Source organism: Melanotaenia boesemani, chromosome 8 (assembly GCF_017639745.1).
Source record: "Melanotaenia boesemani isolate fMelBoe1 chromosome 8, fMelBoe1.pri, whole genome shotgun sequence".
NCBI classification, from domain to species: domain Eukaryota; kingdom Metazoa; phylum Chordata; class Actinopteri; order Atheriniformes; family Melanotaeniidae; genus Melanotaenia; species Melanotaenia boesemani.
The window spans coordinates 32,478,416-32,488,185 of NC_055689.1; the positions used below are offsets into that span (position 1 = coordinate 32,478,416).

At 40.8% G+C, this 9,770-nt stretch overlaps 1 long non-coding RNA gene across 1 annotated transcript; it reads left to right on the plus strand.

The window, feature by feature from the left end:
• Nucleotides 1-969: 969 nt before the first annotated feature.
• Nucleotides 970-9,675, plus strand: LOC121645308. The gene is made up of 3 exons (XR_006011403.1): nucleotides 970-1,048; nucleotides 8,358-8,361; nucleotides 9,663-9,675. It is a non-coding gene; the product is annotated as an uncharacterized LOC121645308 (long non-coding RNA).
• The last annotated feature ends 95 nt before the right edge of the window (nucleotides 9,676-9,770 follow it).

A 9,770-nucleotide genomic window follows, 5' to 3' on the forward strand; every position in this document is an offset into this window, starting at 1 on the left:
AGTGCTGGGATGTATTTGCTGTTAGTGACCCGTCTGCGTATGTATCATGGCTGCCACGCGTTCCTTGCATTTGTTTGGCACGTAGGCCACTTGTGTTGACATGAGGTAACGTGTTGTGTGTGCGAGTTGCAATATGGACTTGAACACTAGAGGCGCTTATGCGAGCAAGAGCATGAACATGACAAGTCCAGTGTAAACAGAAAGACGGATCGTTTTGAAGGCTCTCAGATCTTGTCAACCTCCACTATTTGTATGATTTTTCCTACAAGTTGTACAGTGATCAACACTCGCGCCTCAACAGTTGGCAACAAATTGAACCCATTTTGGGGATAAATACCCCAGAAATAGAATGTGACCGGTAGATTGACCTTTTCACTAGTTCAGAGTCCAAGTGCTTAGTCTTCATTTAACCGATGTGAGCTGCCAGCTTGGATGCACATTTTAGTCAAGATACCTGCAGCTGTTGCTGAAGAAACCTCTACCCAACCAGTACAAACTGTGAATTTGCACAAAGCATAACACTTTTCAAAAACATGAGGAATTAGCCTACTTGCAATACACTAGGCTAGCTAACTGAAAATATATCAGCTAGCTAACAACATTTGTTTAGTTTTATACACAGGGGTCTTTGCAATGTCCATAGTCTATAGTTCTACAACTAACAAGCTAACGAAGAAAAGGTAAGTTACCTTGAATGGTTCATTAAAGGACACAAAGCAAATGCCTGTTCAGTCTGTTTCTGCCTCCTGTGGAGTGTAGTCTGACTGCAAGGCGTGTCCTCAGCGTTTTAAGTATGCTCTGGTATAAAGTACATCTCTAATGCTCATTAGATAATTATTTAGTTAATTCTTTACCCTTGTTAAGTCAAGGTAAATCTGTTTGTCCAAAATCAATAATTTAACAAGTTAAGACAATTTATTTACATTTTAACTCCTTAACTCTGTAATACCATATGTATCACATTTTAAGCAAACCGTTTCTGAGACCTATTGCATCATTTTATGGTAAAAACCTGGCTCAAAACTCTGTTGTACACAATCGGATACTTGTCTTCTGGCCCCTGCTGGATACAGTAATAATACAACAGTGCACTACAATCACAGTAATAAACTGTAAATTTACTTAAATTATTTTTGTAAATTATTTTTTATGTTTTGTTAAAGAGACAAATAAAGACTTCGTTCACTATTTTTTTGGGGGGGGGTCTGGCTTTAAAGGGTTAAAAACAACTCTTCAAAATGAGAATAAAAGTTCATTCACTACTGAATATGCTGTTGTCACACGTACAGTTTTATTTTTACCAGTCCAGCATCATGACAGCAGAATGATGGTTTGTGTTTCATCATCCCTAAAATCAACTGCAACCCTTCACTGAACCCAAAGGTCTCATAGCGAGGGACTTTCCCACCACACAGACTTTGGTCAGAGAAGTCAATGTAGCAAATATCTGGAATAACTTAAAGAGAAATCTGTAGCTCCCCACAGTCCTCTCCACAATGCTCCATTCACCCTGTGGAGAAAATGACAACTACCACTGCTGTACAAATACAACCCATCAGCCCGGCCGCCCCCTCGGCAGCCCCACAGCCAACTCTCTGGTGCTGTCTGAGGTAACGGACGCTCACAGTTTCCCTGGATGGCAGTGGAGGTTGTGGTGCTTTATCTCCTGGCCTGTGGCGTTTCCTTGCAGCTGATAGTACCTCTGTGTGTTTGGTCTGATCATTTAGGGAGTTTCAGGCTTTAGACTTCTTCTGTCTTACCAGGCTGTTTTCCTCCACCTCCTTTTAAACGCTGAATAAACTCAACACAGCTAATAAGTATATATCTGTTGCTAGGGATGCACCGATACCACAGTTTTTCAAACCGAGTACAAGTACTTACATTTGAGTACTTGGCAATAGCTAGTACCGGTATAAGTAGCTACTACCCATTTAACTGGTATAGAGTCTGGACAAGAATCATAACAATTGAGTGGTTGATTCTGTCATATATGTCATGGGTCATGGGTCATTGGATACTGGACCAATATTTTTTCTGGAGTCTGTGTAAGGGACCATCAACAAATGACCAGTTTTCTGGAACAAGGAAATCCTCACAAAGGACGTGAGAAACAAACAAATTTATCAATAAACTGCACATAATGATTTTAAAGAAAAGCTGAAATCTAACAAAAACAGAGACAAATCACACATAGTTTTGGTTGTTATTCAGGGAGCCTCATGCTTTGGATTGCTTTAAACTTTCATGGGAATTTAATAATTTGTCATGATCTGTGGGTTTTTCCTATTTGATTACAGTCTTGGTTCTTGGTTCTTGGTTTAGTTCTTGCTCCTTGGTTCTGGTTCCTCATCATCACACCTGGTTTCTTTCGCTTCACCTGCTGCTCATTTTGTGATTAGTTCTGTGTATACAGACTCTTTGTTTTCAGTTGACTTTCGTTGGATCGTCTTCATGTCACTCTGTCTCAGTGTTAATTTTCTTGCTGTGGATAATCAATAGTTTCTTGTGTATTATTATTAAGCCCCACATTCAACTTGGCTTCCTCGCCTCCATCTTTCTGCGGTTGGGTCTATTTCCTCACCTCATTCCTCCTAGACTGTGACATAATTACACATGAAAGAAACATTTTTCAACAGCTTCTAAACCATTCAAACTATAAAGGAACAGGAAAACGTGTGTCTTGTTTAGCTGGTCGTCAATTAAAATTCAGCTCTGGTATCAGTTAATCCCTATTTGTAGGCGCCAGGAAGTAAAATACACCCAAGTTAAACTTCAAATGACAGAGATTAAACTATGCATGAAATAACTGATTTAAAGATAATGTTTGAGGTTTCCAATCGTCTCTCTGTTCATCTCATATTCCTCACAGAAATGTTTGCTAGAGGCACGTATGAAGAAAATCAATTTCCCCAGAGGCACGGCAGCTCGCTCGCATATATCAGTCTGACATAAATGAAACCAGTGAAAGCTTAACCCCTCATGGTGAAACAAATCATTTCATGTCCATATTTGCCTCCTGGGTCTCCTTCTTGAGCTTCCCAAGTCTTTCCCTCCTCTGGTCAGTGACACTGCTGCTACAAATGACTGACGTCCAACCTGGAATCCCGTCTTCCTTTCATTTCTCCTCCCAAGATTGCAGAAAGCCTGGAGGAAGAAGCATGTCATGAGATGGGATGAATATGGTTTCCAGAGAAAGAGCTGGGGGGTAAAAGAGCGACAAACAGGCCATTTCTAGATGTTAGTGAGATGCTCTGCAGAGAGCAGCAGGGTAGTGATGTTGGTGCTGCTCTCGGGTTGCAGGGAAGTTCATTATCATGAGTGTCATGCTCTCTGCTTCTTCTTCCAATATCTTTTTGCCGGCAGCTAGTTTCCATCTCCCTGCTTGTGTCAGCTTTTATGTGAGTGTGTGGTTGTGATTACAGCAGCAGAGAAAAGGTACAGTGGAGCAGCAGCAGGTCCTCACCAGCTTCTCTGCATCACAATCATCCAATCTGCTTAAAATGCTCTGCACTGAGAATTTCACAAGCTGCCTCTATAACTTTGTTCCTCTGCTCAGTCAGCACTCCTGCTTCTGTTGTGGCTTCCCACCGATGTCTCAGCCTTTTGTTTTCCAACCTCCTGCTTTACCTCGATGGCTTACCTCAGCTCCCAGTATGTGTCTGCTTTGCTTCCCTTTGTATTCCCTGCTGCCATGACAACTTTAACTGTTGTTGAGTAGTTTTTTTCCCCTCCCACCTTGTGTCGGTACTTCAGTTCTATAATCTTGTCAAAGATGGGGCTATCATGTTAATGCAAAAAGATTAATGTGTGGAATCAATGCATTTTTCTTCTTTTTAACTTATTAATGCATGAACAACACAGTTATTAACCATAAAAATCTGAATTTGGCATTGTTTCTGAGAGAAGAGTCACTGATGTGAACCAAATCCACCAACTACATATGCTCTTTAATTATAAAGAGCCATTTGGAAGTCTAATTTTAGTCAAATAAAGAATATAGTCAACTATTATATTTATCCCCTCACCAAGGTGGAAGTCATGTATTCAGTGGAGTCTGTCTGTCTGCTATTTTTTTTTTTTTTTTATGTTTTTGACAGCGTTAGATTGTCTGTCTGTTAGCAACTTAACTCAAAAATTAAGGACAGAATTTGATCAAATTTTCAGGAAATCTCAGAAACGGAAGCAATGAACAAGTTATTAATTTTGGGGGTGATCACCACCTGGATACAGGATTTTCTTTTTTTTTTTTAAGTACTCGAACCGTCAATGTTACAATACCCCCCTAGAACCACCAGAGGGGGTCATTTTGATACCCTGCCGTCGCAGCATAAAAATGATAAATATGGCGTTCACAGAGGTCAATTTTCCCCCTTTTCATTTTTTTTAATCATCAATTATTTTTAATCAGAAGTAAAATAAAAATTTATTAGCATGTGGGATTACTTTGGGTTCTATTTCAAATAGAAAATGTCAAATACTTACAACATTCACTTATCAGCTAACATAACAAAATGAAATTTAAAAAAAAATGTATTTATTTTTTTTAGTAACTATTTGAGGGGGAATCAATAAGGAAACAGAACGCTGGATGTAAACAGATATTTATTCATTGTTTCGCACATGGATGGCTCCATAATGAACGCACGCCAGGTCATGGCATCGATGCAGATCCGGTAGAAGACCCATCAGTGCAGCCATGTACAAAACGTTATAAAACACGCACTACAGGCCATATTCTAGCTGCAGCTACAGATCAGAACTGCCTCGGCATCTTGTCAAACTTGGTCCTGTTGCATAAAAATTTCTTCATTTGTTGGAGCATCACTAAAGCTAACTCTACATTCATTCTGCTGCTTCTGTTCAGTTTTTTTTATGTTTTTGACAGCGTTAGATTGTCTGTCTGTTAGCAACATAACTCAAAAAGTAATGATTTTTGAGTTGATTTTACTCTCTGTAAAGCACCTTGAGTTGCTATTTCTATGTATGAAAGGTGCTATATAAAAAAAATGTTTGATTTGATTTGATGATTTGATTTGAATGGACAGATTTTGATCAGATTTTCAGGAAATGTCAGAAATGGAATAAGGAACAAGTGATTAGGTTTTGAGGGTGGTGGGAGTCTGTGCTCTCGGAGTGCCTCTAGTTTCTTTATTTGACTAAAACTTGACTAAAAGACAAGATTCAGATAACTGGATTTTGACTAAAACTATGTTGTAAATTTGTGAGACTTTCTGGTTTTGCATGCTGTAAATATTTGCAGTGAAGCTGCTGGTGTTGTTGTAGCAGCAGCTTCTAGAAATATGCAGAAGTTATTATCAGTCCAAACTTCTCTTAGGACCCTAATTGGATTAGCTTGGAGCCATTTAGAGAACAAGTCATGTGACAAACACAGTGTATGGACTCGTCACTAATCCCGCTGTACACAGCCCACCCTCCCACTACCTGCCCCGACACCTGGGTCACAACAAGGACTTTCTGCTTCATCATCATCATCTTCCTCTTCTCCTGCTCAACTCACAGATCACACATTCCTCCAGCTGATGCAGCTCTCCTCCTCTTCCTCCTGTTTTTCTTCTTCTTGTGTTGTTGTTGCACCTGCATCCCAGCTGGGTCTCTGGCATCGGACCAGCTCCAAGCAGCGACTCCCCGTCTGTGGGCGGCTGCTCTCCAGTGGCTTCGGTGTTGCTGTTTGCATCAGTCTTCATCCAACTGCTCTCCCCAGCGCTCTAAGCACCACCGCCCCTTCTCCAGCATACACATGCACACACTTCTCCACGCTGGTTGAGCCGCCACGCGCCATCTGCTCCCATCAGGAGAGGGTGATTGATGCAGCGCCGGTATAACAGCTACAGCGATGACTCATCCACTCCTGCAGCGAGAAAGTGTGTTTGTGTGATGTTAGAAAAACACACTACTTTCTCCTAATTCACCATGTATCTCCTTTTTCTCCAAGTCAAGCTTTAAAATTTGCATTTTTTAAATCAGTAATCAATCTTTTTTGATCACGTGTTACTGTTTCTTCATATCATTACTTCTTCATGAAGCATGTAGTCTTCATGCTGGACTAAAATGCACATGGTCGTAATGTTTATCAGCTGATGGTGTGGCTGATGAAAAATGTTAAAGACCAAAACTGCCAATGAATTTACAAGTTACACAAAGATGAGTAAAAAATATATTTTATTCTCCAGGCAATATTTCTTTAGGCTTGTTAGTTTAAAAGTTAAACTGGGTTAGATTTATGCCCACAGCTGATTATTTGTGTACACACTGCTGCAGGTAATGCACTCCTCTGACGCTCATTTCAGGTGTGTCTGTGACAGCATGTCAGTGGCATCCTTAGGCCCCAGCTACTGGTCAGGGGCCATCTAAGCAAGTCAAATTTATCCTGACAGGTGTTAATGCAGGTCTCAACCTCAGGTACAACCATTAGCATCAAAATGCAGAGGAAGAGGCAAAAGCTTTCAGACACATGGTGTGGAAAACAAAGATAATTTTTCCCCACTGATTCCTAACAGTGACACATGTGACACAAATAGAATTAGTCAACTATAACATCATTTCCATTAATTTCTTCCAGATTAACTCTATGCATCATTTTACAGGATATGGTTGATGAATCTGCTGCAAAAATTATCCATCTAACCAAGTCTTACAATCTTATATTCAGCCAAAAAGACTTTATTAGTAGATTATTGATCTCTTGTGAGCATGTCTTTTATTTCTGACTTAGTTACTAAACTTTAAAATTTGTTATTTTACATACTTATTGATTTAAATCATCTATCTGAGATCACATTGTATCTTTCACACCCAGTTTTAGCTGTAAAAACTACTTTCAAAACTTCACAGCACCAGCTCACACACTGCAAAAATAAACGGTCTTAATAGAAGGAAGAAACACTTGGTAAGATTTCCTGAAATAAGAATAAAAATCTAGACTTTAGACAAGTGAGAAATATCTTAAAACAAGTGGTGAAATACTCATTTATTAAGTAAAAGCAATCTCAAAACAGCCTGTTGATGCTTCTTCCAAGAAGTGGTAGCACAGTGGTGAACGTGGTATAGTTGGTGGCAGTGGCTCAGGTGGTAGAGCAGGTTGTCCTGGTTGGTGGTTCAACTCCCTCTTCACCGTGGCCTTTGGCAAATAAACACTCCACTTCCAATCAGTAATATGAATGTTTGCTGGTGGGCGGAGAGGTTGCTGGCAGGGATTGTGTTGTGCTTTGCTACTTCAGCAGGGGATTTGTTAGTTTTCCATGAAAAAAATATTAATAGCTGTTCTTGAATTAAGAGGAATCATCTTGTTTAGTTGCTCTTGTTTTAAAATGTATTTCTCTCAAACTGAAAAGAAGCTTTGACAGGTTGGTTTTGTGTGTAACCACACCCCCTACTTTTTGCGTAACTTCACCCACTGCCAAATTTTGAAAACTGCCTGAAATGTGAAGACCTGTATATAAAAAATGGACGGAGCCTTCATGACGTCACCCGTAGGATTCTGAAGAGCTGAACTGAAGGTCATTGGGCGGTTCCCACCGTCGCCATCTTGGCAGCGCCACGCGTCTCGTCATTCCCTGAAAACAAAAATGGGTAAAGAGGTCGGGCTGAGAGGGTGACTGTGAAGGTGGGGATGGATGATTGACACCCATCAAACACCGTGCTGCCTGTAGCTAAGCGCTAACGGTAGCTAACCAGCTAACGGAGGTAGGCGAGTTAAAGGCGTGCTGTTAGCCAGCTAAAAACCGCGGTTGTGCCGCACTCTCCCTTCTTGCCGCGAATATTGGATACCTGTCAATCAAAAGGACACGCCCCTAATTATGCCAAATTTCAAGACTAAATAACATCCAAACGGATGAGTTAGAAAAATAATTCACCCCCACTGGCTGGAGGGGGCCAAACATCCTTTTCTGGTGTGCACTGACCACAGGAATCTCGCCTATCTACAGATCGCAAAGAGACTGAACTCCCGCCAAGCCCGTTGGTTTCTGTTTTTTAACCGTTTTGATTTTTCCATTTGCTATCGCCCAGGGTCCCAGAACACCAAGCCCGATGCCCTGTCCAGGTTGTACTCCGTTGACAAGGAGTCCATGGAACCAGCGCGCATTCTTCCTCCTTCTGTGGTGGTGGGTGGGGTAACATGGCATGTGGAGGATCGGATACGTCAGGGCCTACTCACTGACCCGGATCCTGGAGGAGGTCCTCCCAACCGCCGATGCGTGGCCACGACCGCCCGTTCTGCACTGGATCCATTCCTCCATCGCCACTCCTCCAAGGCGAGTTTTACGGCCAAGAGCTCTATATTATCGACATCATAGTTCCGTTCGGAGGGGGTCAACTGCTTGGAGAAAAATGCACAGGGATGTAGTTTGTTGTCCTCACCAGATCGCTGGGACAAGACAGCCCCTACCCCGGAATCAGAGGCATCCACCTCCAGGACGAACTGCTGGTCCGGGTCCTCGACCATGACAATAGCTCAGTTTTGCAGTGTTCACTGATGTCAGCACATTAGTTTAGTCCAATTTATCTAGAATCATTGTGTACTACAGTAATTTATGAGTCCTGAACATGAAAACTGCATTTTAAATTTCATTAACTGTACATTATTTTATGTCAAGTGAAGTTATTTATAAATAATTTATAAATAAGTCTTTACTTGACAATGATCTACTCCTTTTTTTTTAAAACAGAAAAATTTAAAGAAAAAATGTTTTTTTTTTTTAGTTTTCATTTAGTTTTGTCCTTTTTTATATTAAGTGTAATTTATTATTATTATTATTGTTGTTGTTGTTATAAGGAGAAAAAGGTAAATTGCAGGGCTCTGAATGTCAGAATTATTATTAACACTGCAGAATAAAGTCGTAAAAAGCCGCTAACGTGCCAGATGTGAGCTTTACACGTCACCCTTTCCCCTTCCGTCTTTTCATTCGTGGCACAAACATATTTTCGCATTGAAAAGCGGCGCCTCTGATAGACTCACATTGTGCTGCTGCCTCTGAAAGCTGAGCTGTGAGTAAATTCCTCATTGACATGCAGATGAAGGGCCAACCTGTTTCAGGCTCCGATCGTGGCTTTGGATGCAGCGGCCGGCTTTGTTTGTTCTCCCCTCTGTGATTTCAGCTGATCATCCCCAGCAGGATCTCCTCCTCCTTTTCACACACAGCTGCACAGCCACTTTACTTCTCGGTGGCCTTATTGTGGTGTGTGAACCGGTGTTGAACCACACTCATTGCTAGTATAAAATGAAGCTCTGTCAGTAAACAATGTGGCTAATATAAATTGCGGTTAAGGGGGTGAAAGAACACAATGCAGGTACAGAAATATAACACACTGAGATTTGAAAGCATTTGACCGGGGTTATATACAAAATGATGCCATTTATAATCTCAATGACAACCTACCTCTACTGGAGCCGAGCTCAGATTAATAAATGTTTAGTATATAGTGAGCCAACTCACTATATAAACCAAACCATGAAAGTGAAAGAATACTATGGCTCTTATTACAGATATTTAAACAAAAAGATACCATGATGATGCTAAAAACCCTTCAAGCATTAGTTTCCATTGTAAAGTGAAGCTTCTCAGCATCCACATGAGACACGATGGAACTTGCCAAATGTTTTCTGCTGTTGACGTAATTTTTGTTTCATCTTGGTAACCCAGAAAATACTATTAACATTGTCAAATAGTGTATCTTGGAGATTTGATGTGTGGAATTTAGATAGACTACAGAAGCCCTACTGGCTACTATGGTAGCTGCACGACTATGAC